Source organism: Eriocheir sinensis, chromosome 1 (genome assembly GCF_024679095.1).
Source record: "Eriocheir sinensis breed Jianghai 21 chromosome 1, ASM2467909v1, whole genome shotgun sequence".
NCBI lineage: Eukaryota > Metazoa > Arthropoda > Malacostraca > Decapoda > Varunidae > Eriocheir > Eriocheir sinensis.
In genome coordinates this window covers 18884709-18911331 of record NC_066509.1, presented here as the reverse complement: position 1 = coordinate 18911331, position 26623 = coordinate 18884709, and the positions used below count along the sequence as shown (strand labels likewise).

General features: G+C 43.2%; 2 long non-coding RNA genes across 2 annotated transcripts; both read left to right on the top strand.

Moving 5' to 3' along the window:
• Positions 1–2035: 2035 nt before the first annotated feature.
• Positions 2036–14660, top strand: LOC126995750 (uncharacterized). Its single transcript, XR_007750679.1, has 3 exons — positions 2036–2481; positions 11388–11546; positions 14193–14660. It is a non-coding gene; the product is annotated as an uncharacterized LOC126995750 (long non-coding RNA).
• Positions 14661–25653: 10993 nt separating this feature from the next.
• Positions 25654–26623, top strand: LOC126994927 (uncharacterized). The gene is made up of 3 exons (XR_007749995.1): positions 25654–26157; positions 26276–26397; positions 26459–26623. It is a non-coding gene; the product is annotated as an uncharacterized LOC126994927 (long non-coding RNA).

The window sequence follows — 26623 nt, the reverse complement described above, 5'->3', positions numbered from 1 at the left end:
ATTTTTCTCTTTGATATATTGATTTTTGAGTAACATAAAAAATAACCCAGTGTTTTAATGTTAATGATCTAAATATGAAATCTCTTCACCGAAGATATTTCATACCCCGAAATTTTTTTCATACAACACCGGGCGCCCGGACCACACATGCGCAGTAGGGAGGAGACAACGTTTTTTTTTCTTCTGAGAAGCGGAAAAAGTAGCGATTATCGCTAGTTTGCTTACAAAAGTAATGAAGATATCGATATACATTTAAATAAGTAGCGGATGGCCGATAACCCGATTTTGTTATCAGCGATAAAGTATCGCGATAACGCCCAGCTATGGCCCAGGTGTGTTGAGGCAGAGGTGTGGCAGCTGGGGGATGGTTTGCAGAGTTATTGTAAATGTATTTTTACTAAGATTCTGTTATAAAAGTGCTTAGTAAAATGCTTAATGTTTGATAGATTATGTGGTATCTATAGAAATGGGTTTCATTACATTAAGTTCAAATATAGAATTAGTTATAGAATAACTCACAAAATACTTTCTCAGGATTAATTCAGCTTTTTGGTTATAATTATTTCATTGAAGTATAAAGAACAGTTTGCAAAAATCAATTATTTGCTCATTCCTAATATTTTTTTCTACTAATTGGGTTTAGTTAGTAATAGAAAAGTTATACAAAATGATGTTCAACTTTTGGTGCCGAGCTTTAATGAAGGCACTCAAGTTTTTGTTGAGTGCAGCGTAGTTGTTTAGATGTCTGTAGCTATGGGCTGAATTTAGAAGGAAAAAAACATTACCCAAACATGCAGAATGCTTTCCTTATGGCTAAACACTGACATAGACATTGTATTCTTTTTTGTTTGTCTTGTTTCCTCCCCACACACCGAACACTGCTGCCAGAACACTCCAGAAGCTTCAGTGACTTGACACTAAAGATGGCAGGGTCTGGTGTGTGCCAATAAGTAATGTTGTAGTAAAGATGGCAGGGTCTGGTGTGTGCCAATAAGTAATGTTGTAGTAAAGATGGCAGGGTCTGGTGTGTGCCAATAAGTAATGTTGTAGTAAAGATGGCAGGGTCTGGTGTGTGCCAATAAGTAATGTTGTAGTAAAGATGGCAGGGTCTGGTGTGCCAATAAGTAATGTTGTAGTAAAGATGGCAGGGTCTGGTGTGTGCCAATAAGTAATGTTGTAGTAAAGATGGCAGGGTCTGGTGTGTGCCAATAAGTAATGTTGTAGTAAAGATGGCAGGGTCTGGTGTGTGCCTCACCTTTCATTATTTATTATTTATTTCAATATGAGAATCTCTGGACCTAAGCTTTACTGATCTTCTTGACCTTCCACACATCTTATTTTTTGTTTTGTAACCAAGTCGTGTGTTTGACTTGCCTTGCATTTGTTTGTTGTAGGTATTTGATTGTTGCCTTGGACAAATTGGCTGCATGGAAGTATTGATGCAATGCTCACTCATGTGGATGGCATCTCATTTATTCAAGTTTACAAAATACTACTTGGATCTCACTGTTGCTCCTCCACCAGCTGCCTCTCCCTGAGATCCTCCCTCAGTCTTGGGTCTCCCTCGCCCTGCACCTCCATATCCATCACTCTCCTTCCCACGTAGTTTTCGTCTCTTCTCTTCACACGTCCAAACCGCTGCAGTCTCCTCTCCTGCGCTTTTGCCGACGCTTCCACCACCTTCACTGTACCTCGAATCTTGTCATTTCGTATCCTGTCTGCCCTCGTCACCATCCACCTCAACATCCTCATCTCTGTGACATCCACCTTCCTTTCTTGCACCTTTTTCAACGCCCATGTCTCCGCTCCGTACAACAATATATATATATATATATATATATATATATATATATATATATATATATATATATATATATATATATATATATATATATATATATATATGAACTCTAGAGAAGTTGACAACAGTTCATATTTGAAGGCATTTCCAGCATTACTGTAACTTTTTTGCAGGCCTGTGATGCAGCAAGGCGTGGGTCTGACCTGCCCAAAGTACATGTGCAGACTGCATGGATCACATTGCAAAAATTAACGTTGATGAAATCCTAAATAACTTTTAGGGCACTTGAACATTAGGAGAAAATATCTGAAATATATATTTTGCTGGAGCATAGATTTGGACACCTCAGGAACTTGAATGAAGAAACATGTGACCATCACTACTGGACTGTTCCTTCAGGGTCCTGTTAGCTAGCCATCCTGCTTCAGTAGAGGTTTAGAGTTAGGCCATTGTCATGTTTCTATCACTCCGTCCATCCTTGGTATCTTAAGTAGGCCACCATTTAGTGTTAATTTCTCACACTTTTCCCACAATTAGTATTTCAAATGTAGTGAGCTTCCTCGTGCTGATAACTGTCCCTTCTTTCCCTGCTGCAGCATCGTCATGTCAGCTGTGAAGGTGTTGCTGAAGGGAGGTTTTCAAGTCTTCACAGGCCTTCACAAGTCCTCCAGGGAATGAAGGTAAGATTCCTTATTAACCCGATAATTTTGTGGCCTTACCGTGTAGCAGCAACGGGACAAATTTGTGGCTTTACCGTGTAGCAGCAACGGGACAAATTTGTGGCTTTACCGTGTAGCAGCAACGGGACAAATTTGTGGCTTTACCGTGTAGCAGCAACGGGACAAATTTGTGGCCTTACCGTGTAGCAGCAACGGGACAAATTTGTGGCTTTACCGTGTAGCAGCGACGGGACAAATTTGTGGCTTTACCGTGTAGCAGCAACGGGACAAATTTGTGGCTTTACCGTGTAGCAGCAACAGGACAAATTTGTGGCTTTACCGTGTAGCAGCAACGGGACAAAGTTGTGGCTTTACCGTGTAGCAGCAACTGGACAAATTTGTGGCTTTACCATGTAGCAGCGACGGGACAAATTTGTGGCTTTACCGTGTAGCAGCAACGGGACAAATTTGTGGCTTTACCGTGTAGCAGCAACGGGACAAATTTGTGCCATGATATAAACCCCCCAAAATAGATGATACATAATCTGATCACAAATGCTTTGATATATATTATGAAATGGTTTGCGTGAGGGGTGATTTTTTCTCATTTTTCTCGCTTGGAGGGACCATTAAGAAACATGGTCCCCGCTGCTACCACCGGGTTAAGTAATGACAGGACCTAGGCTTCGCTGGGTCAGTCTGGTCTACCTCTTCTCTCTACTGACCACCCAGAGATGTACGCACATCCCCTGAGGTGCGGGGCAGAGCTCACAAACCAATCATACAACCGTCTCTTGTTTCATATGGTGCAGAAGAGGCTTTGTCAGACTATCATTAGGCTCATAGAAATAGCCATGGACATACTGACACTACCCCCACCAAAGCCTTATTGAATGTGTGTGTGTGTGTGTGTGTGTGTGTGTGTGTGTGTGTGTGTGTGGGCCACAGTGTAGTTTAAACTCCCCCTTACTACTACTACTACTACTACTACTACTACTACTACTACTACTACTACTACTACTATTTCAATCTTTCCTTAATCCCTTCCTTTAATCTCTCTCCTTTTGCTTTTCCTCTCTCTCCTCTTGTTTCCTCCTCCTCCTCCTCCTCCTCCTCCTCCTCCTCCTGGCTCGACCCGCCCGGCGCACATCAAAAGGTACTCACTAATGATCTGCGAATCCAATATGATAAAACATTCACGAGAGAGAGAGAGAGAGAGAGAGAGAGAGAGAGAGAGAGAGAGAGAGAGAGAGTGATGACTATAGATTCCGAACGGCTCATAGTATTCTGTAAGGTACCGTAGAGTTGGACAAGACTCTCGTAGGCGTTTCGGACATCTCCACGGGTAGTTTTATGACCCGGGTGGCAGGTTGGCCTTTCTCCTGTACCATGAACCTAAAAAATACTCTCATTGGAACCCGACTGATCTCCTTTTTGACCTCTGGAAACAGCTGATGTGGGAGGCGCAAGTGTCTGACAATATGGGAAATTTAAAAATCCTAAAAAACTCTTCCATGACAGTCCGTATAAAACCAAAACCGTGCTATTGGAAACTGTACTATTTGAGGGACGGCTGTAGTAAGGTCTTGGCATATGGCGGAAGAGAACGGACGTACCCAAGTGTGTGCTTCAGGCTTTTCTCACCAGCGCCGCCCAGCCCACCGTGAGGCCTTGCTGTCAGACGCTGCCACGCCTCATGGTAACTATTTCCCGAGACCAAAAAGGAGGTCATTTGGGTTCTAATGTATGTTCTTTTTAGGTTCATGGTGCAGAAGAAAGGTCAAACCACGAGAAGGGTAATAAAACTACTTCCGGAAATGCCCAAAACTCCTTCAAAAGCCTTGTCAAACATGCACTTGGGCGCCGAAATGTTTAAGAATGTGACCCCTTGCCTTCATAACCCTTTGCTGTGTGTGTGTGTGTGTGTGTGTGTGTGTTAACAAAAATATGAGTAATCAACACTAGGACTCGTGGGGGATAAACGACACACACACACACACACACACACACACACACACACACACACACCGGGACTATTTCACCTCCCAAGTTACCTGTAACCTAATAATATCACGTCCGGAACTTGAGTCCTGCTTCGCCCTAATATACAACAGCTCTTCCCCTGACCCTTCCAGCGGCCTCACCACGTAGCCTGCTGCCACACCACACCACAGCATTGGCTCTTCAAGTCACGCCCAAGGCAGACACAGAGAGATTTACATAGATTTACATAGATTGACGTAGATATGCAGACCACACAGACTCTATGGTCCAGGCTAGGTGATCCGTCCTTCAACTTACGCGTGATTACATGGAATCACCTGCCACCGAGTCCTTCCATTTCTTCTTTAGTAAATATTAGAGAGAGAGAGAGAGAGAGGGAGAGAGAGAGAGGTTGATTTATCCCTTTAACTTTAGTAAACTTAGCTTAATTAGGACAGAGATAGGCTGGAAAATCTTTTATTATTATTATTATTATTATTATTATTATTATTATTATTATTAGTGTCGTGTGTGTGTGTGTGTGTGTGTTTTTTCTCTCTCTCTCTCTCTCTCTCTCTCTCTCTCTCTCTCTCTCTCTCTCTCTCTCTCTCTCTCTCTCTCTCTCTCTCCCAAGAATAAAAAAAAAAAAACATTTCTCTACGATCAACACACACACACACACACACACATACACACATTTCGCATTAAGATATACATGTTAAAATCATTGCCTTCCGGTCTTTCCCTCTCCTGGCGACCGACCGATGGCTGTTTGGGGTGTCTGTCTGTCTGTGTGTCTCTCTCATGTGTGTGTGTGTGTGTGTGTGTGTGTGTCTTTTTCTATGGATGAGGAGGAGGTGGAGGAGGAGGAGGAGGCGGTGGAGGGGTGATGTGTTCTCGTCCCCGCTGAGTCCAGGTGGCGGTCCGTCCGTTGACAAAGTTGACCCGTGGAATGCACCGCCAAGTATCGCCCAAAATATTCTAACATGAAAAAAGACTCGCCACTCATCTCTGTATGTTTCTTCTCTTCATTCTTGGTAGACTCTGAAAAAAAAACAAAATGGTGCCTCTTCCATAAAACTTGTATATAGCCCACGACTTTTAATATTTCCCGCAGAACTCCACAATATTCCCAGTCAGTCAGCACCAAATGTCTGTTAGGCAAGAAAACCTCCCTTGGCCTTGGCAGTGACCTCACGCGGCCGCCCCGTCAATCAGTTCGTCAGTGAACATAGAATGGTTTGCCTGGCTCGCTTTGCATGACAAGTTGTCCTGACGAGAGGTCGGCGGACTGTTTCCTCTTTCCCTCGTATTTAGGAGTTCACTTAACGGGTTTAAAGGAATGTCAGAGACGCGCTTCTTTAGGGCGGCGGGGAAGGTCCTCTCTGTGTGTGGGTCCTTGATAACATTGTACGGGACGCTCAGTGTCTGTCACAAACACCTGTAATGAATATTATCAGGCGGCAGGGAAGGTCCTCTCTGTGTGTGGGTCCTTGATAACATTGTACAAGACGCTCAGTGTCTGTCACAAACACCTGTAATGAATATTATCAGGTGGCAGGGAAGGTCCTCTCTGTGTGTGGGTCCTTGATAACATTGTACAAGACGCTCAGTGTCTGTCACAAACACCTGTAATGAATATTATCAGGCGGCAGGGAAGGTCCTCTCTGTGTGTGGGTCCTTGATAACATTGTACAGGACGCTCAGTGTCTGTCACAAACACCTGTAATGAATATTATCAGGCGGCGGGGAAGGGCGAGAATGTATATTTCATATCTTGCCAGATTTACTGTGACAGTGTGTGTGTGTGTGTGTGTGTGTGTGTGTGTGTGCGTTCTTATCTGTGTATATTTTCAGGATTGAGCCTCGATTCAATGTTCCGTATCTTATAATTTTTTATCACAAAAATATATTACAACAAAATTTGTTAATCGTTTGCGTACACGATTTAGTATTCTTAAACATGGATGAGTTTGTTTGGTTATGATGTCAGGAAGTGTGTCCGTGGCAGCCTTGCTCAGCGTTGTAGGACAAGGAAAAACCGTAACTGTATTCCGTCCTGGGAAGGGAGACCCAAGGCATTGGCGAACACCTTGTTTGTGAAGGAGTCTGGACGTCTGTAGCTCTGGCTGACTGGCTCAGGAAGAAGTCTGTAAAGAGTGGCAGTGCTTGCATCCTTCTTGGCTGTGGGCGACAGAACCCAAATATATACAAATTTTTCTCCATAATATTATTGTTAACGCCACTAATGATAAGTCTTGACACCGTTGACATTTACTACTCCACTACGTGTACATGAATATAGTTTGTGTAACGTTTTATGCTGAACTCAGTCTGCTGACGAAATATTTTGACTGGTCATTGCTCGGCCAGCAGCCCAGACGAGGAGCACATCCCTCCTGTCACCTCCGTCAACTGGGGCTGCGTCAGCGTTGGCCGGGGCGGCGGTCCCTCCCACACCCTCCACACAGCATTTAGCCGCCTCAAAGCCAAGAGAAAAAGTGGTTGGTGGTTGATCTCGGGAGTGGCCAGAGGAGACAAGTCGGACTGATGAGGCGACGGCGGGAGACGCCTCTCTTTCTCTTTCTTTAATTTTTTGAAGTCTACGTTTCTCTCTCTCTCTCTCTCTCTCTCTCTCTCTCTCTCTCTCTCTCTCTCTCTCTCTCTCTCTCTCTCACACACACCCAAATGAAGTGACTATTAATATATTTTCTTTCTTTATTATTTCTTTCCCTGAATGCTTATGTTTTACTCCATCCTGCTCCTAACATAACCTGACGTAACCTTACCTAACCTAAGCTAACCTTACCTAACCTAATCTAACCTTACCTAACCTAAGCTAACCTTACCTAACCTAAGCTAACCTTACCTAACCTAATCTAACATTACCTACCCTGACGTAACCTTACCTAACCTAAGCTAACCTTACCTAACCTAATCTAACCTTACCTAGCCTAATATAACCTTACCTAACCTTACCTAACCTTACCTAACCTAAGCTAACCTTACCTAGCCTAATCTAACCTTACCTAACCTAATCTAACCTTACCTAGCCTAATCTAACCTTACCTAACCTTACCTAGCCTAATCTAACCTTACCTAACCTAACCTTACCTAGCCTAATCTAACCTTACCTAACCTAATCTTCTCCTCCTCTTCCTCTCCCTCCTCCTCCCGTCCCTCTGACTCTTAAAGCGACACTTGTTATTATTTCTTGTCCGTTTTTCCCCGTGTTGTGTTGTGGGGGTCAGCTTTTACTGTGCGTCCGTCACCCATCATCGCCAGGCTTACGCTGAAGGGGCTACTCATCCACCCCGCTGCTTAGGGGCACATCCTTAAACCTTTCCTCGCCAAAGCTCACATACTTGACAAGGCTTTTGTAGGAGTTTTGGGCATTTCCAGGGGTAGTTTGATGACCCTTCTGGTAGTGTGACCCTTCTTCTGTACTGTGAACCTAGAAACACGCATTTGACAAGGCTTTCGTAAGAGTTTTGGGCATTTCCAGGGGTAGTTTGATGACCCTTCTGGTAGTGTGACCCTTCTTCTGTACTGTGAACCTAGAAACACGCATTTGCCAAGGCTTTCGTTAGAGTTTTGGGCATTTCCAGGGGTAGTTTGATGACCCTTCTGGTAGTGTGACCCTTCTTCTGTACTGTGAACCTAGAAACACATATTTGCCAAGGCTTTCGTAAGAGTTTTGGGCATTTCCAGGGGTAGTTTGATGACCCTTCTGGTAGTGTGACCCTTCTTCTGTACTGTGAACCTAGAAACACATATTTGCCAAGGCTTTCGTAAGAGTTTTGGGCATTTCCAGGGGTAGTTTGATGACCCTTCTGGTAGTGTGACCCTTCTTCTGTACTGTGAACCTAGAAAAACATATTTGCCAAGGCTTTCGTAAGAGTTTTGGGCATTTCCTGGGGTATTTTGATGACCCTTCTGGTAGTGTGACCCTTCTTCTGTACTGTGAACCTAGAAACACATATTTGCCAAGGCTTTCGTAAGAGTTTTGGGCATTTCAGGGTAGTTTGATGACCCTTCTGGTAGTGTGACCCTTCTTCTGTACTGTGAACCTAGAAACACATATTTGCCAAGGCTTTCGTAAGAGTTTTGGGCATTTCCAGGGGTAGTTTGATGACCCTTCTGGTAGTGTGACCCTTCTTCTGTACTGTGAACCTAGAAACACATATTTGCCAAGGCTTTCGTAAGAGTTTTGGGCATTTCCAGGGGTAGTTTGATGACCCTTCTGGTAGTGTGACCCTTCTTCTGTACTGTGAACCTAAAAAAACATTCATTAGAACCCGGTTGACCTCCTTTTCGGCGTCTGGGAGTAGGTGATGTGAGGGTCTGACCATTCCGACCGCTGGCTCATTCCGTTAGTCTGTGCATAGCTATGGTCTGTCAGGATATTTCAACTCTCTTTCCATATAAATTTCTGTCTTTGTCTGTCAATCTATCTACTTATCTTTCTATGTAAGGTAACTCTGGATTTACGCGAGTATTGTGAAGAACTGAGCTCAGCTGTGTGGCCGTGTGAGTCCAGTTGTGTGAGACATCTGGTGGTCACTCCAGAAAATATCGCGTAGAAGTGAAAAAAACGTGTAAAGTAAACATTTATTTGAATTTTGGACCTCGCGGTATTTCAAAAACAATTAAACCAAACTCGCGTAAATCGAGTTACCTGTACAGATCTTTTTCTTTTTTTCTTTTTAATATTTTGGTTGTTCTTTTTTTAACATTTTTTGCCGTATCTGTCTATCTATCTGTCTATCTCTATTATGGGTGAATAGATTATTATATGTATCTCATGTATTGGTTTATTTCCTTCCTTCCCTCCCTCCCTCCTTCCCTTCCCTTCTCTTCCCTCCATTCTGCCTCACTTCCTTCCCTCCCTTGATGGTCCCTCCCTCCCTCCTTCCCTTCCCTTCTCTTCCCTCCATTCTGCCTCACTTCCTTCCCTCCCTTGATGGTCCCTCCCTCCTTCCTTCCCTTCTCTTCCCTCCATTCTGCCTCACTTCCTTCCCTCCCTTGATGGTCCCTCCCTCCCTCCTTCCTTCCCTTCTCTTCCCTCCATTCTGCCTCACTTCCTTCCCTCCCTTGATGGTCCCTCCCTCCCTCCTTCCCTTCCCTTCTCTTCCCTCCATTCTGCCTCACTTCCTTCCCTCCCTTGATGGTCCCTCCCTCCCTCCTTCCCTTCCCTTCTCTTCCCTCCATTCTGCCTCACTTCCTTCCCTCCCTTGATGGTCCCTCCCTCCCTCCTTCCCTTCCCTTCTCTTCCCTCCATTCTGCCTCACTTCCTTCCCTCCCTTGATGCCTCCTTCCCTTCCCTTCTCTTCCCTCCATTCTGCCTCACTTCCTTCCCTCCCTTGATGGTCCCTCCCTCCCTCCTTCCCTTCCCTTCTCTTCCCTCCATTCTGCCTCACTTCCTTCCCTCCCTCCTTCCTTCCCTTCTCTTCCCTCCATTCTGCCTCACTTCCTTCCCTCCCTTGATGGTCCCTCCCTCCCTCCTTCCCTTCCCTTCTCTTCCCTCCATTCTGCCTCACTTCCTTACCTCCCTTGATGGTCCATTGTATGACTGGGCGGATAAATGGCTGATGGAGTTCAATGTAGGGAAGTGCAGTATTCTGAGTGTAGGTAGGAACAACCCCTCACATAACTATTGCTTAAATGACACTCTCATAAGTAGGTCTGGGTGCGAGAGGGATTTAGGGGTCTTAGTGAGCTCTGATCCTCGTCCAAGGGCACAAAGCATTCAAGCTAGAAATCGAGCTAATAGGGTACTGGGATTTATTTCAAGGAGCGTAAGCAACAGAAGCGCCGAAGTCTTCCTCAAACTATATTTAGCATTAGTTAGACCTCATCTTGACTATGCGGTTCAGTTCTGGTCACCTTACTATAGAATGGATATCAAAATGTTAGAATCGGTGCAGAGGAGGATGACTAAGATGATTCAGGGGTTGAGAAACTTGCCATACGAGGAAAGACTCAAACAGTTAAACTTGCATTCTCTAGAAAGGCGAAGGGTGCGTGGAGACATGATCGAGGTTTATAAATGGATGAAGGGCTTTAATAAGGGAGACATTCATAAGGTTTTGTTGGTGAGAGAACCGGGTAGGACACGAAGTAATAGGTTTAAACTGGATAAATTCAGATTCAACAGGGACATTGGCAAAAATTGGTTTACTAACAGAGTGGTGGATGAGTGGAATAGGCTTAGCAGTCATGTGGTGAGCACCAATACAATTCTCTCATTCAAAAATGGATTAGATAAATTCATGGACAGCGATATTAGGTGGGGTTAGATTCATGGGAGCTTAGGTTCCAAGGAACTGCCTCGTACAGGCCTACCGGCCTCTTGCAGACTCCTATGTTCTTATGTTCTTGTATATATATATATATATATATATATATATATATATATATATATATATATATATATATATATATATATATAGATATATATATATATATATATATATATATATATATATATATATATATATATATATATATATATATATATATATATATATATATATATATATATATATATATATATATATATATATATATATATATATATATATATATATATATATATATATATATATATATATATATATATATATATATATATATATATATATATATATATATATATATATATATATATATATATATATATATATATATATATATATATATATATATATATATATATATATATATATATATATATATATATATATATATATATATATATATATATATATATATATATATATATATATATATATATATATATATATATATATATATATATATATATATATATATATATATATATATATATATATATATATATATATATATATCATGATCTTTCTTTGTATAATTCTACTCCTAATTTCCAATTATCAGACTTCATAGGTATGATGTCCCCACAGGTACCTGGTTTTTAGCTTACTAATTGGGTCATCTGAAGCACGGGGTCGCTGCCAGCCGGGCCAGGCGCCGCGGGACAATGTGGCGCTGGAATACTCCAGTAACAATGGGCAGACGTGGGCAGCACTGCAGCGCTTGGAGCCTCAGCACACTACTCGCAGGTGAGGCATCTTATTTTGAGTTACTCTCTACTATGCTGGAGACAAGGAAAATATACAAAGAAACAGGCCTCACTGCATATTTGTTAAATAATAGGAAGCGGACCAAATGTAAACCATTAAAAGAAATATGTGCCCACAAACACACTGCCCCAATAAAAGGTACACTAAGGAGGACGATAAACGACAATTCTGGTTACAGAGGCCCTCGTCTTCATACTCCCCCCAAAACTATTCAAATCATAGGATTAAGGAAATACAATGTAGGAATTCCTTTTCCAGTGTTTACCAGCAATAGTGATAAAAAAACTGGTAATTCTTGTACGAGGGAGTTGACAACATGATCTTGAAGAGATTCATGTACATGGAGGCCGCGGGAGGGTATAGGCATGTAGTTAGCATGTTTAGAAAAGTGTAAGTATCTTGCACATAGGTGACCGAAAATAGGAAGGCGGTGGGCGAATGGTTAGCCCGCGGACGTGGTGACCCCGAGTGTCCGGGTTCAAGTCCCACCACAATTGTCACCGAGTGGCCGAAGATTATCCCCCATGCTCTGCAGATCTTCGACCAAGCCTGGGTTTAGCGGCTTCAGTTAAGAGGAATACTGTGAGATGGCATGAGCCAAGCAACTCATATATTGCCACGGCAGCCACTTTAAATAAAATTCGTCTTCGCAGCTAATGGCCAGTCCCCTCAAGACCGGTACTATAATCAGCGCATAAAAATAATGTCTAGATTAAGAGGAAAAAAGAAAAAAAATGGCAACAAACCAGTCAAACAGGTATACAGCAGCAAAAATGGGTAATAAGGTCTGAATTTGCCAGAAAATTGGTCGCCATTTAGATAAGCTGAAATATTTTGTACGCACCATTCCTAGTGCTTATATCAGACAAAAAAAGAATGACTAGTCAGATAAATTGAGCTGAAGTTAAGGACTTAATTTGTATATAAAAACACGCTTCTGAGAAGATTTCAGATGATGATGTCCAACATGAATTGTCTCTTTTGAAAGAGTACAAGTTACAGGGAAATAAATAAAAACCGTAGAGGAAAGGTTCATTCACGGTGTCATTTAAGATGTTCAAGTTTCTTCATGAAACTTCTTATAAAAATTCTCCGTGCATTGTTGTCACCATATAGGGTATGTTTACCAATCCTTAATGATCAGAGATCCAAGGGATCAGAAGTTAAGAAGGGAAGGCTAGACCTGACTTGGTATTTGCTATACTTTTTGCTTGTCTTTTCTTATAGCCATTTGGACATGTATGTACTATCAAATAAAGAGTCTGCTCTGCATGTAAAAAAAATATCGCCATTTCTAAACTAAATGGCGCAGAATAACCATTTTAGCGTCATTTGATTGGTAATTATGTTTGGCAGATTACATGGTCATGAGACCATTGATGATGCTGGCGGTAGACCCCCATATCAGGGCAAAAGTGAAAATATTGAGTTCTTCCATCCAAATTATATGACGTCTCACACCCCGCCTTCATGCTCATGATCAGACTTGGGATATGTCTACAGAAAGTTACATGGACGTGAACAAGAAGGACAAGGACAGTTGTTGGGTGGAGATTGCTAAACCCTTGAAGTGTCTGTAGAACCATCGGCAACGTAGCATTTCAATCCTGCTTACGACTTGAACTCTTTCAAGAGGAGGGTATCAGGACACCTCTCCTCCCGAAACTGACCTATCTTTCGCCCCACCCTTTGATTCTTTTTTTAGAGCAGAGTAGCAGTTTTTTTTTTTTTTGCTTACTTTTTTTTTGCCCTTGAGCTGTCTCCTTCAAAATCGCGAGTGAGTTTCGGGACTGTGTGCAAATTCATTACTTCAGGAGTATCAAGGAAGATTCTGGAAACTTATAAAGGATATGTTTTTTATACATATGCATGTTAGTTTATTGAGAAAATTAATGTGGGTGTAATTCAGTTTCAAAATTTCAAGTATATTTTGCAGGCGCTTTAATCCTGTGCCTACAAATACGGCTTTACTACTTGAAAATATAATGAACAAAGCCTACGAGTATAGATATTTGACTTCAGAATAATCGGAAATGAGAACTGGTGATTGGAGACTGCAAAGTGTTATGAATCCAGACTTTTGATTCCACTCATCCCTTAATCATCAGATTTGGTTGATCTGAAAATACTAGATGGATGCTAGATTACTAGATTAGTATGGGGTTAAATTTATTTGAACACGAGCTAATCTATTTTCAAACTAACCTTACTGGCCTGCCTCATGTTACGTACCCACAGATAGTAGCCTAACATCGCTGAACAGTAAGTAAGTGATGTCTTCACGAGAGAAGGCAAGCAACAAAACTCGGAAAATGTTTGAAAGATGCGCAGGTGAGATGATTAGCACCTGCAGACAAACCATATTAGCTGGGTCGGTGTCACAGAGGGGATGGGGGCAGAGCAATGTTTGTCTTGCGGTCTTTGCAAAAACACTGATATATTTTTCCGACAACCCAATCTTGGGATATTCAGGGATTGCCGAGAACTTTGATGCACCACTGCAGCTATTTGGTGCACTACTGTAGCAATTTGTTTGTATTTTCCTGATTAGAGTATTTAATGTAATAGTGAATGATCTTTACCACACCCATTAAAAATACGCATATATTTATTTTGTCCCCACAGAAAGGAGCCGTTCTTCGTCCCGCTCCCACCCGCAGCCCGCACCAGGCACACTCGCTTCCGCTGGTGGCAGGCGCCTGGGGACATGCTCTTAGCAGACGAACCTTTTCCTGGTGAGTTCCCGAGGATCAGGCCACCGGATTTAATGACATGGTAAAGAGAAACATTTCATGTGATTGGCAGCTACACTCCTCACGAGTATCAAGTGAAAAGGTTAATAAGTGCACAAAGAAAATTAGAGAATAAGAATGGAAGCAAACATCATGGATTAGGTGAAAAAAATGGTTTCTATAAGTTACTAATGATAACTGAGTAGAATGTGGACTTGGCAGGTCATATCATGCATATCGTCAGCTTTCTCGAGGTTAGGTGTTCTGAATCGTCTCTGCCAGTTCTTCTCCCCCGCACAGATGCTGTCCATTTACAAGGACCTTGTCTGCCCTCGTATGGGGTATATGTCTCATGGGTGAGGGAGCTCCACACACACAACCCTAGGGGAGAGCCGGTATGATTCGGACACTTTTTAGAAAAATATTTTTAGAAAAAGAAGTTTAAGTAATAGTGTAATTTTGTTGATCTCAAAATGTTCCTCCATCCTTTGGCTCTTTAGGCTGCTAATATGACACTTGTAGCTATTTCCAGTTTTCAGATGTAGGTGGTGAAAGACAAGTTTCTAAATCGTCCGAACCATCCCCACCCGTGGTGATGGTTCGGCCTGGGAGGTGGGATGGTACGGACACTCATGATACTCGTCATAATATTAATATAACTTAAGTTTGATTGGCTAATAAACAAGATTATATCTTCTACAAAACATTTATATAAGGACAAAGTATCCTCTCAATATTTAGAGGGGAAATAAATAAAAGGAGAACTACAAGAAACTTCTCAAAATTTTTGGTGTTATGGCTTCCTTCTCTTCTCACAAGCATAATATCTGAATATAAATCAACCAAATTAACCTTTATATAACCGTTGCAACACTAATAGCCTTTTCCATTTAGCGTAACCCGTTTCTGGGTCATGATAGATAGAGTCCCGACAGCCTAAGATTTGGACGCCATTATTGGCCCTGTCTTCGCCGCGAGACCGTGTGCTAGTGTTTGAAAAGCGCGGCGAAAACACAGGGCCAATAATGGCGTCCAAATCTTAGGTTGTCGGGACTCTATGAGGGACTCTACAGATCACGACCCAGAAACGGGTTACGCTAAATGGAAGATGCTACTATAATGTTTAAATTCATATAAGTTTTATAAAAATCATGAAAAAATCAACCGTCCGAATCATCACGACTATAAAAAAGCAAATGTGTGGTCACACTCCTTTTCCAGCACGAGAGCTGGGTGATTATGTTATACGGCAACACCTTCGCCGGGCATCGCTGCGTCACCGAAATAATTTACATCTCGCTAATTGGCACGTTTTTGAAGCGAGAGCTTACGATACACCCTGAAAATATTACATACGAGATGCAGAAAAACATAAAATAGGAATTGCATCGAAAATAACAGCTCTGAGGGCGTGGTTGTCCCTTTGTGGGCCAAGGCAACAAAGTTTTGCACATTCACACAAAATCTCGCGGCACTCAGTCCCATACACTTTACAATAAGTGCGATGGCCGGACCATCCCACTGTCCGAATCATACCGGCTCTCCCCTACTAGACAGAGTGGAGTCTAAGGCTCTTCGTCTCATCAACTCCCCAACTCTTACTGACAGTCTCTTATCTTTTAAATTCCGCCGCAGTGTTGCATCTCTTTCTTAATAACTCCACACGCACAGACATTTTTGACAAAGGCCGATGTTCTTCGTCTTATTAACTTCCCTCCTCTTACTGACAGTCTTCTACTATTTAGATTTTTAGATTCTGCCATAATACAGGCTTTCTTTCTATCATCTATCAATATTTTCATGCTTTCTGAACTTCATAACTACATGCCTCGACCCCTCCGGCAGCCTCACTGAACGTGACTTTCTACTCTTGCATTAGGGATTTGGATTGCATATGGGTAGTCTGTAGTTAACCAGGATCTTCATTCTGTGATCCCTTTCGCTTGTAGTAGGAGTCAAGATACTCCTCTCTTGAAAGAGGTCAAGTCATAGGCAAGAGGAAATACAGATATAAGAAGGCTGTTCAAGAGTTTACCAGCAGAAGGGATAAAAGAATGAAGATGCTGATTAACTCTTGCATAGGGGATTTGGACAGCATAGGGGTGAGTAAGAGTAGAGCAGTCGAGTGCAGCGGGGCCGCGGGAGGGGGGGAGGCATGTAGTTAGCAAGTTCGGAAGAGCAGTCAGCATGAAAATATCGGTAGAAGATAGAAAGAGAGGCAATATTGCGGCGGAATTTAAATGGTTGAAGACAATCAGTGAGAGAATGGGAGTTGATGAGACGAAGAGGATTAAGACTCTACCCTGTCCAAAAGGCTGTAGGTGTGGAACCCACCCACCCACATGTGAGATGAATACTCCATACGAAGGCGGACAAGGCCCCTGTATATGGACAGCATATTTGCAGGGGAGAACTGACGGAGACAATACAGAACGCCCAACCTCGAGGAAGCTGGTTTAGTAAGAGAGATGTGAAGTTTCCAGTTCAGATTTTGAGCTAAGGATAGACCGAGGATGATTAGTGTTGAAGAAGGTGACAGCTAAGTGTTGTCGAAGAAAAGAGGAAAGGAGTTTGGAAGGTTGTGTTGAGTTGATAGGTGGAGAAATTGAGTTTTTGAGGCGTTGAAGGACACAAGGTTCCTCTTACCCGGTCGGAAATGATAGTAAGGTCTGAGTTTATGCGTTCTGCAGCCTCCTATCTGGAGTCCTGTAATTCCTGATGGGAGAGTCTTCTGTTGAAAGAAGTTGAATAACGCAGAGTAGAGTCATCAGTGTATGAGTGGAAAGGATAGTTTGTTATGGAAACATAATCATTGATGAATAACGGGAAGAGAGCGAGAAATAGGACAGAGCCCTATGGAACACCACTGTTGATAGGTTTAGGTGAAGAGCAGCGATCGTCTGCCACTGCAGAGATAGAACGGCCGGAAAAGAAACTGGAAATACTGTAAAAGTACAGAGAGGGATAGAATCCGTAGGAGGGTAGTTTAGAAAGTAAGGACTTGTGGCAGACGCTGTCGAAAGCTTTCGATATGTTTAGCGCAACTAAGAAAGTTTCACCGAAACGGCTAAGAGAGGATGACCTTGAGTCAATTAAGTAGGCAAGAAGATCGCCAGTAGAACGCCCCTTGCGGAACCCATACTAGCGATCAGATAGAAGATCAGAAGTGGATGGGTGCTTATGAATCTTCCGGTTAAGGACTGATTTAAAAGCTTTAGATAGGCAGGTAAGTAAAGCTATAGGACGGTAGTTTGAGGGATTGGAGCAATCACCCTTCTTAGGCACAGGCAGTATGTAGGCGTACTTCCATCAGAAAGGAAAGGTAGATGATAAAAGGGAGAGACTAAAGAGTTTGACCAGGCAGAGTGTCAGCACGGAAACACAGTTTTTTTTAAGGACAATAGGAGGGACACCATCAGGTCCACAAGCCGTCTGAGGATTGAGGCTCTGCGTGTAACGAAACACACGATAAATTTATCCAGCCAAGGAAAGGTTTTGCCGGCGCCGGTTATCGAACCCGCGACCAGCGAGACGGGAGAGCCACTCCTTAACCAGTCGGCCAAAGAGGTGCCCCCTCGCAGAGTGAGTTATGGGAGGCTCGCCCATCAGGCAAGTCGCTGCACTACACGGCTCTCCATTCCTATTTAGATTAATTTCTGTGTGATTTCCCATTTTCTATGATCTTCGGAGAGCACGAGCCATGATTCTACCTGTTACCCACTCGGGGTGACACAACAGAATCACAGGAGAGGATGACCACCGCCTTGCCACCAATTAAACGCCAGAATATATTCTTTACTATACTACAACACGTGCGTGTAACGAAACACACGAGAAATTAATCCAGACAAGGAAAGGTTTTGCCGGCGCCGGGGATCGAACCCGCGACCAGCGAGACGGGAGAGCCACTCCTTAACCAGTCGGCCAAAGAGGTGACCCCCTCGCAGAGTGAGTTATGGGAGGCTCGCCCATCAGGCAAGCCGCTGCACTACAAGAGGGGGGATGAGTAGGAGGATATAAACCCAGAATTGTACTGAGTGGAGTTTGTACAGAAAGTTTGAGAGAAGTGTTTACCCTTAGAGACAAATGTGACGGCGGTACTGCCGTCAGGATTAAAGAGAGGAAACAAAGATGAAGAAGTGAAACTGGAGGATATATAATTGGCTAGGTGCCAGAAGTCTCTGGAAGAATTAGATAAAACAAGGTTGTGAAGCTTTCTATTATTGAAAGAGATTTTGGTTAGTCGGAAAATAGATGTAGCACGATTCCAGGCAGAAGATCATGATAAGCAAGAGTGCGAAGGTTCTGGTACCTTTTGTGAGCTGCCTCTCTATCTTTGACAGCACGAGAACAAGCATGATTAAACCAAGGCTTTTTAGCAAGAGGAGTAGAGAAAGAATGTGGAATGTATGCCTCCATTCCATAGACAATCACCTCTGTGATGCGCTGGGCACACACAGGGGGGTCTCTTTCCTGGAAGCAGTAATAATTCCACGGGAAATCGGAAAAGTACAAACTCAGGTCGTCCCACCGACCTGAAGTGAAATGCTTCCATTTTTGTAAAAAAATAAATAAATAAAATAATAATAATAATAATAATAATAATAATAATAATAATAAGGTCGAAATGTATCTACTTGCTCTCAAAGACATCACTAAACGTCTCACTTCTCAAACAAGACTAAAAACAATATAATACAATCAATTCTGGCGAGCCGCACATATATGCAAAATTAACTACAGGGTATTCGAATATCAACAATATGTCAAAAACAAAGTGCGCGGTGTCGGCGGCGTCCGTCATTTTCGTTTTCGACTCTCGGTGTTTCAGCATATCATACTATTGCTGACATTCACTGATGTATTTTTTTTTTTCAACAAAGGAGACAGATCAAAGGCACACAAAAAAGGAAACAGTAATAAAAAAAGCCCGCTACTCGCTGCTCCTAAAAACAATCCAAGGAGGTGGCCGAAAGGACTCTAGGACCAAAGTATGTATGGAAATAGTTCGTATGCATAAAGTTCGTACGCAATTGTTCGTAAGCAAATGTTCGTAAGGGATAAAGTTCGTTTGAAAATAGTACGTATGCAAAAGTTCGTACGCGTAAGTTCGTATGCAGATGTTCGTATGGTATAAAGTACGTATGTAAAATATTCGTAACGACAAAAGTTCGTCGGGACAGAAGTTCGTCTATAAAAAGTTCGTATTGAAATATTTCGTATGAAATTGTTCGTAAGCAAAAAGTTCGTACGCAAATCTTCGTATACAGATGTTCGTATGGTATAAAGTACGTATGTAAAATATTCGTAATGACAAAAGTTCGTATAGAAAAAAAATCATGTGCAATTATTCGTACGCAAATGTTCGTCAGGGATAAAATTCTTCTGAGTAAAGTAGTACGTACGGAAAAGTTCGTAAGCATGTTTGTATGGTAATAAGTCGCTATTCCTACACGAAGTTTTTCTATACGAACTTTTGTCCGAAACCCATGAAAAATGGCGGGGTGTTGCTGAGACTCGACCCTGCCGACAACCACCATCACCACCGCCACCGCCCGCCTCGCCTCCGCCACCGACAACCAACATCATAACCTTGCACTCTGCCGCCGCCGCCTTCCCGGTAACGCAAAATAATGCACATTGACCACACAGACATGATGAACCACTGCCTCCAGGAATTATTTCAAGAATAAAGATCTTGTAGCCCAGTACCCTAAAAAGTTTCTTACTGGACGACTGTTTTTCACCACTGGGAGACCTTTTGGTCGCTCAGTTATGTTAAAAATGCACACACACACACACACACACACACACACACACACCTCTCTCTCTCTCTCTCTCTCTCTCTCTCTCTCTCTCTCTCTCTATATATATATATATATATATATATATATATATATATATAAAATATAGCTATATACGAACTATTTCCATACGTACTTTGGTCCTAGAATCAAACGAACTTTATCCTACGAATTATTGCCATACGAAATTTTTTTCTATACCATACGAACTTTATCTCTGACGAATATTTGCATACGTACAGTTGCGTACGAACATTTGCATTCGAACTTTTTCCATACGAACTTTTACGTGTACGAACATTTGCACGACGAACATATAACTTTACGATTTTTTTCCATTACGAACTTTTGGCATGATGAACTTTATACCCTACGTACTTTATCCTGACGTACTTTAGGCAAACGAACTTTTTCCTACGAATTATTGCCATACGAAGTTTTTCTATACGAACTTTTGTCCGGAACCCGGCCGAAAGAGAGGTCAATTTTGGGAGGTGTCCTGTTACCCTCCTCTTGAAGGAGTTCAAGTCGTAGGAAGGAGGAAATACAGATGAAGGAAGATTGTTCCAGAGTTTACCAGCGTGAGCGATGAAAGAGTGAAGATGCTGGTTAACTCGTGCGTAAGGGATTTGGACAGTAAAGGGATGAGCATGAGTAGAAAGTCGAGTGCAGCGGGGCCGCGGGAGGGGGGGAGGCATGCAGTTAGCAAGTTCAGTAGAGCAGTCAACGTGAAAATAACGATAGAAGATAGAAAGAGAGGCAACATTGCGGCGGAATTTAAGAGGTAGAAGACTATCAGTATGAGGAGGAGAGCTGATGAGACGAAGAGCCTTAGACTCCACTCTGTCCAATAGAGCTGTGTGAGTGGAGCCCCCCCACACGTGAGATGCATAATCCATACGAGGGCGGACAAGGCCCCTGTATTTGGATAGCAACTGTGCGGGGGAGAAGAACTGGCGGAGACGATACAGAACGCCCAACCTCGAGGAAGCTGATTTAGTGAGAGAGGAGATGTGAAGTTTCCAGTTAAGATTTTGAGTGAAGGATAGACCGAGGATGTTTAGTGTTGAAGATAGTGACAGCTGAGTGTTGTCGAAGAATAGGGGATAGGTGTTTGGAAGATTGTGTCGAGTTGATAGGTGGAGAAATTGGGTTTCTGAGGCATTGAAGAACACAAAGTTCCTTTTACCCCAATCGGAAATGATAGTAAGGTCTGAGGTTAAGCGTTCTGCAGCCTCCAGTCTTGAGTCATGTAATTCCTGTTGAGAAGGTCTTCTGTTGTAAGAAGTTGAATAATGCAGAGTGGAGTCATCGGTGTATGAATGGATAGGACAATCTGTTATGGAAAGATCATTGATGAATAACAGGAAGAGAGTGGGTGATAGAACAGAGCCCTGTGGAACACCTCTGTTGATATGTTTAGGGGAAGAACAGTGACCGTCTAGGCGTCCACCACCGCAGAGATAGAACGTCCGGAAAGGAAACTGGAGATAAAGGAACAGAGAGAGGGATAGAATCCGAAAGAGGGCAGTTTAGAAAGCAAAGACTTGTGCCAGACTCTATCGAAGGCTTTCACTATGTCTAGCGCAACTGAGAAAGTTTCACCGAAACGGCTAAGAGAAGATGACCAAGAATCAGTTAAGAGAGCAAGAAGATCGCCAGTAGAACGCCCTTTGCGGAACCCATACTGGCGATCAGATAGAAGGTTAGAAGTGGAAAGGTGCTTTTGAATCTTCCTTTTAAGGATTGATTCAAAAGCTTTAGATAGACAGGAAAGTAAAGCTATAGGGCGGTAGTTTGAGGGATTGGAACGGTCACCCTTCTTAGCCACAGGCTGTACAAAGGCATAATTCCAGCAGGAAGTAAAGGTAGATGCTGATAGGCAGAGACGAAAGAGTTTGACCAGGCAGGGTGTCAGCACGGAAGCACAGTTTTTAAGGACAATATGAGGCACTCCATCAGGTCCATAAGCCTTCTGAGAGTGGAGGCCAGAGAGGGGATAGAAAACATCATTAGGAAGAATCTTAATAACAGGCATGAAGGAGTCAGAGGGGGGATGAGAAGGAGGAATATGCCCAGAATCGTCCAGAGTGGAGTTGTTACAGAAAGTTTGAGTGAAGAGTTCAGCCATAGAGATAGATGAGACGGCAGAGCTGCCGTCAGGGTTAAGAAGAGGCGGGAAAGAGGAAGAAGTGAAATTGGAGGAGATATTTTTGGGTAAGTGCCAGAAGTCTCTGGAAGAATTAGGGAAAGCAAGTTGTTGACATCTGCTATGGATAAAGGAGTTTTTTGGCAAGTCGAAGAATAGATTTGGCACGATTCCGGGCGGAAATATAAAGATCATGGTTAGCAGGAATTCGAAGGCTCTGGTACCTTTTGTGAGCTACCTCTCTATCTTTGACAGCACGAGAACAAGCGTGATTAAACCAAGACTTTTTAGCATGGGGAGTAGAAAAAGTACGTGGAATGTATGCCTCCATTCCAGAGACAATCACCTCTGTGATGCGCTGGGCACACACAGAGGGGTCTCTCTCCTGGAAGCAGTAATCATTCCACGGGAAATCGGAAAAGTACATCCTCAGGTTGTCCCACCGAGCTGATGCATAATGCCAGAAACATCGCCTCTTCGGTGGGTCCAGAGGATGCACAGGAGTGATAGGACAGGATACAGAAATAAGGTTGTGATCGGAGGACCCCAACGGAGGAAACAGTTTGACAGAGTAAGCAGAAGGGTTAGAGGTAAGGAAGAGGTCTAGTATGTTGGGCCTGTCTCCAAGACGGTCGGGAATACGTGTAGGGTGCTGAACCGACTGCTCTAGATCGTTGAGGAGAGCAAAGTTGTAGGCTTGTTCACCAGGCTGGTCAGTGTATGTTTCTGTAAGAAAACAGATAATAAAAATATCAATCCAGTAATGTAAACTGGATCATAAATGCAAGCAGCTGATAAGCCGATATATATATATATATATATATATATATATATATATATATATATATATATATATATATATATATATATATATATATATATATATATATATATATATATATAAGAGAAGGACAGTGTTGATGGAAGCTCTAAGGCGTTCGTCATCTTCTTTTTCAACTCCCAGAGTAGCCTAACGTGTCATACTCCTGCTATATGCTTCTCTATAATACGGGTAGTGAAAATATTACAGTTAATGAAAATTAATAACTGTTTGTTGCGTATGTAGCAGGGTTGTTTTGATTTAAATCAGGTCTGCCCTATCACCCTTCCCCGATCCTGCCCTTTCTCTTTCCAGTCCCTATTTCCTTTCTTCCCTTGTTCATGACCTCCTGTTTCACCTCCCTCCTCTACTTCTTCACCCCCTCCCGTTTCTTCTGTATCTTCACCATCCTCACCTCTCTCTTCACTTTCACTACCACCACGTCATAACCACACTTCCCTCCTACTATTAACAATTAATTTCCGTAGTATCAAAAACAAAATAGCCCAGTTACACCATCTAATTACCACACATAACCCAGACATAATAGGAGGGACTGAGACTTGGTTAACTTCTGACGCTGACAGTAGTGAGCTTTTCCCTCCCCCCTTTAGTATGACCGTTTTTCGTAAGGACCGCCCGACAGACCTCGGCAAAGGTGGCGGTGTTATCATCGTCACCAAGCCGGGTCTTTGTGTTAAGCATAGGCCTGACCTTGACACAGACTGCGAAATCAATCCAGTTACAATCCTTCAACTGTAAATCTCTTTTTATTGCTGCTTTTTACAGACCGCTTTCTACTAATACAGACTATTTACACAACCTTCAAATTTCTCTTTCACGCATACAGGCAGACAAACACATCTGGATCACAGGTGATTTCAACCTCCCCGACATTGACTGGACTGCTATTTCCCCTTTTGATCCTCCCGATGGTGACGCCCCCAACCCCATTATTCCCCCACACAAACAGACGCCAACTACACGACACATTCATTGACATCATAAATATATTTTCACTCTCACAAACAGTACTCCAACCAAAGCGAACACATACTGTAACGCGCCCCGCTGGCCACGGTGGCCCTCTGACCACAGCACACACACTTGACCTTTTTCTCACCAACAACATTCTTAACATAACAAACACTCAGGTTGTTCCAGGACTTAGTGACCATGACATACTCATCGTTGACGCTGACCTCCGACCGATTAGACATAAACAGAGACCCAGACAGATTTTCCATTTTTCAAGGGCTGACTTAAACATGATCAAACAAGACCTAACTGCCTTCAGCACTGATTTATTGCGACAGACCCACACACAAGACTTCCTTCCACCAACTGGAACAACCTGAAACACACCATACACGCCTCAATGAACAGACACATACCACAAAAAACACTTTCTAGTAGGTACACACTCCCCTGGTTTTCCAGGGATCTACGCAGACAACATCGCAAGAAACAAAGACTCTACAGACGCGCGCAGACATACAAAACAACAGATAATTGGACTGCCTACAAAAACCACAAAAAAACATTTGCCAAAAACATAAAAGTAGCGGAACCCAAACACATAGCAACTTACCTCGCAGACAACGTAAGAAATAACAAAAGAAACTTTTTTAAATTCTTTACGACGCGCAAACATGACACTAACACGATTACATCACTTAAAGACAACACTTAACACATTAGTAACCAGCCCACAACACTATTATTATACTATTATTTCCGATTGGGGCAAGAAGAACCTGGTGTCCTTCAACGCCTCAAAAACACAATTTCTCCACCTATCCACTCGACACAATCTTCCAAACAACTATCCCCTATTCTTTGACAACACTCAGCTACCACCTTCTTCAACACTAAACATCCTCGGTCTATCCTTAACTCAAAATCTCAACTGGAAACTTCATATCTCTTCTCTTAATAAATCAGCTTCCTCGAGGCTGGGTGTTCTGTACCATCTCCGCCAGTTCTTCTCCCCCGCACAGTTGCTATCCATTTACAGGGGCCTTGTCCACCCTCGTATGGAGTATGCATCTCATGTGTTGGGGGGGCTCCACTCACACAGCTCTCCTGCTCTTACTGAAAGTCTTCTACCTCTTAAATTCCGCCGCCATGTTGCCTCTCTTTCTATCTTCTATCGATATTTTCATGCTGACTGCTCTGCTGAACTTGCTAACTGCATGCCTCCCCCCCTCCCGTGGCCCCGCTGCACACGACTTGCTACTCATGCTCATCCCTATACTGTCCAAACCCCTTATGCAAGAGTTAACCAGCATCTTCACTCTTTCATCCCTATACTGTCCAAACCCCTTATGCAAGAGTTAACCAGCATCTTCACTCTTTCATCCCTCACGCTGGTAAACTCTGGAACAATCTTCCTTCATCTGTATTTCCTCCTGCCTACGACTTGAACTCTTTCAAGAGGAGGGTATCAGGACACCTCTCCTCCCGAAACTGACCTATCTTTCGGCCACCTCTTTGGATTCTTTTTAGGAGCAGTGAGTAGCGGGCTTTTTTTATTAATGTTTGCTTTTTGTGTGCCCTTGAACTGTCTCCTTTGCTACCACAACACAGCCCAAGATGCATGACTCAGCACACTTACCTTGCATAGAAAACAGTACTGTGCTAGTAGGCTGTGGGTGAAGGAGTTTGCAACTAACTACCACAGCACAGCCCAAGATGCCTGACTCAGCACACTTACCTTGCACAGAAGATCATTTCACAACACAGCAGCAGGACCAAGCCACACAGACACACCCGTGGAGGTTATCACGACACTCTTCCCGGCACATTATTGGGACGAGCCACACAGACACACCCGTGGAGGTTATCACCACACTCTTCCCGGCACATTATTGGGACGAGCCACACAGACACACCCGTGGAGGTTATCACAACACTCTTCCCGGCACATTATTGGGACGAGCCACACAGACACACCCGTGGAGGTTATCACAACACTCTTCCCGGCACATTATTGGGACGAGCCACACAGACACACCCGTGGAGGTTATCACAACACTCTTCCCGGCACATTATTGGGACGAGCCACACAGACACACCCGTGGAGGTTATCGACACTCTTCTCGGCACATTATTGGGACGAGCCACAGACACACCCGTGGAGGTTATCACTACACTCTTCCAGGCACATTATTGGGACGAGCCACACAGACACACCCGTGGAGGTTATCACAACACTCTTCCCGGCACATTATTGGGACGAGCCACACAGACACACCCGTGGAGGTTATCACCACACTCTTCCCGGCACATTATTGGGACGAGCCACACAGACACACCCGTGGAGGTTATCACGACACTCTTCCCGGCACATTATTGGGACGAGCCACACAGACACACCCGTGGAGGTTATCACCACACTCTTCCCGGCACATTATTGGGACGAGCCACACAGACACACCCGTGGAGGTTATCACAACACTCTTCCCGGCACATTATTGGGACGAGCCACACAGACACACCCGTGGAGGTTATCACCACACTCTTCCCGGCACATTATTGGGACGAGCCAC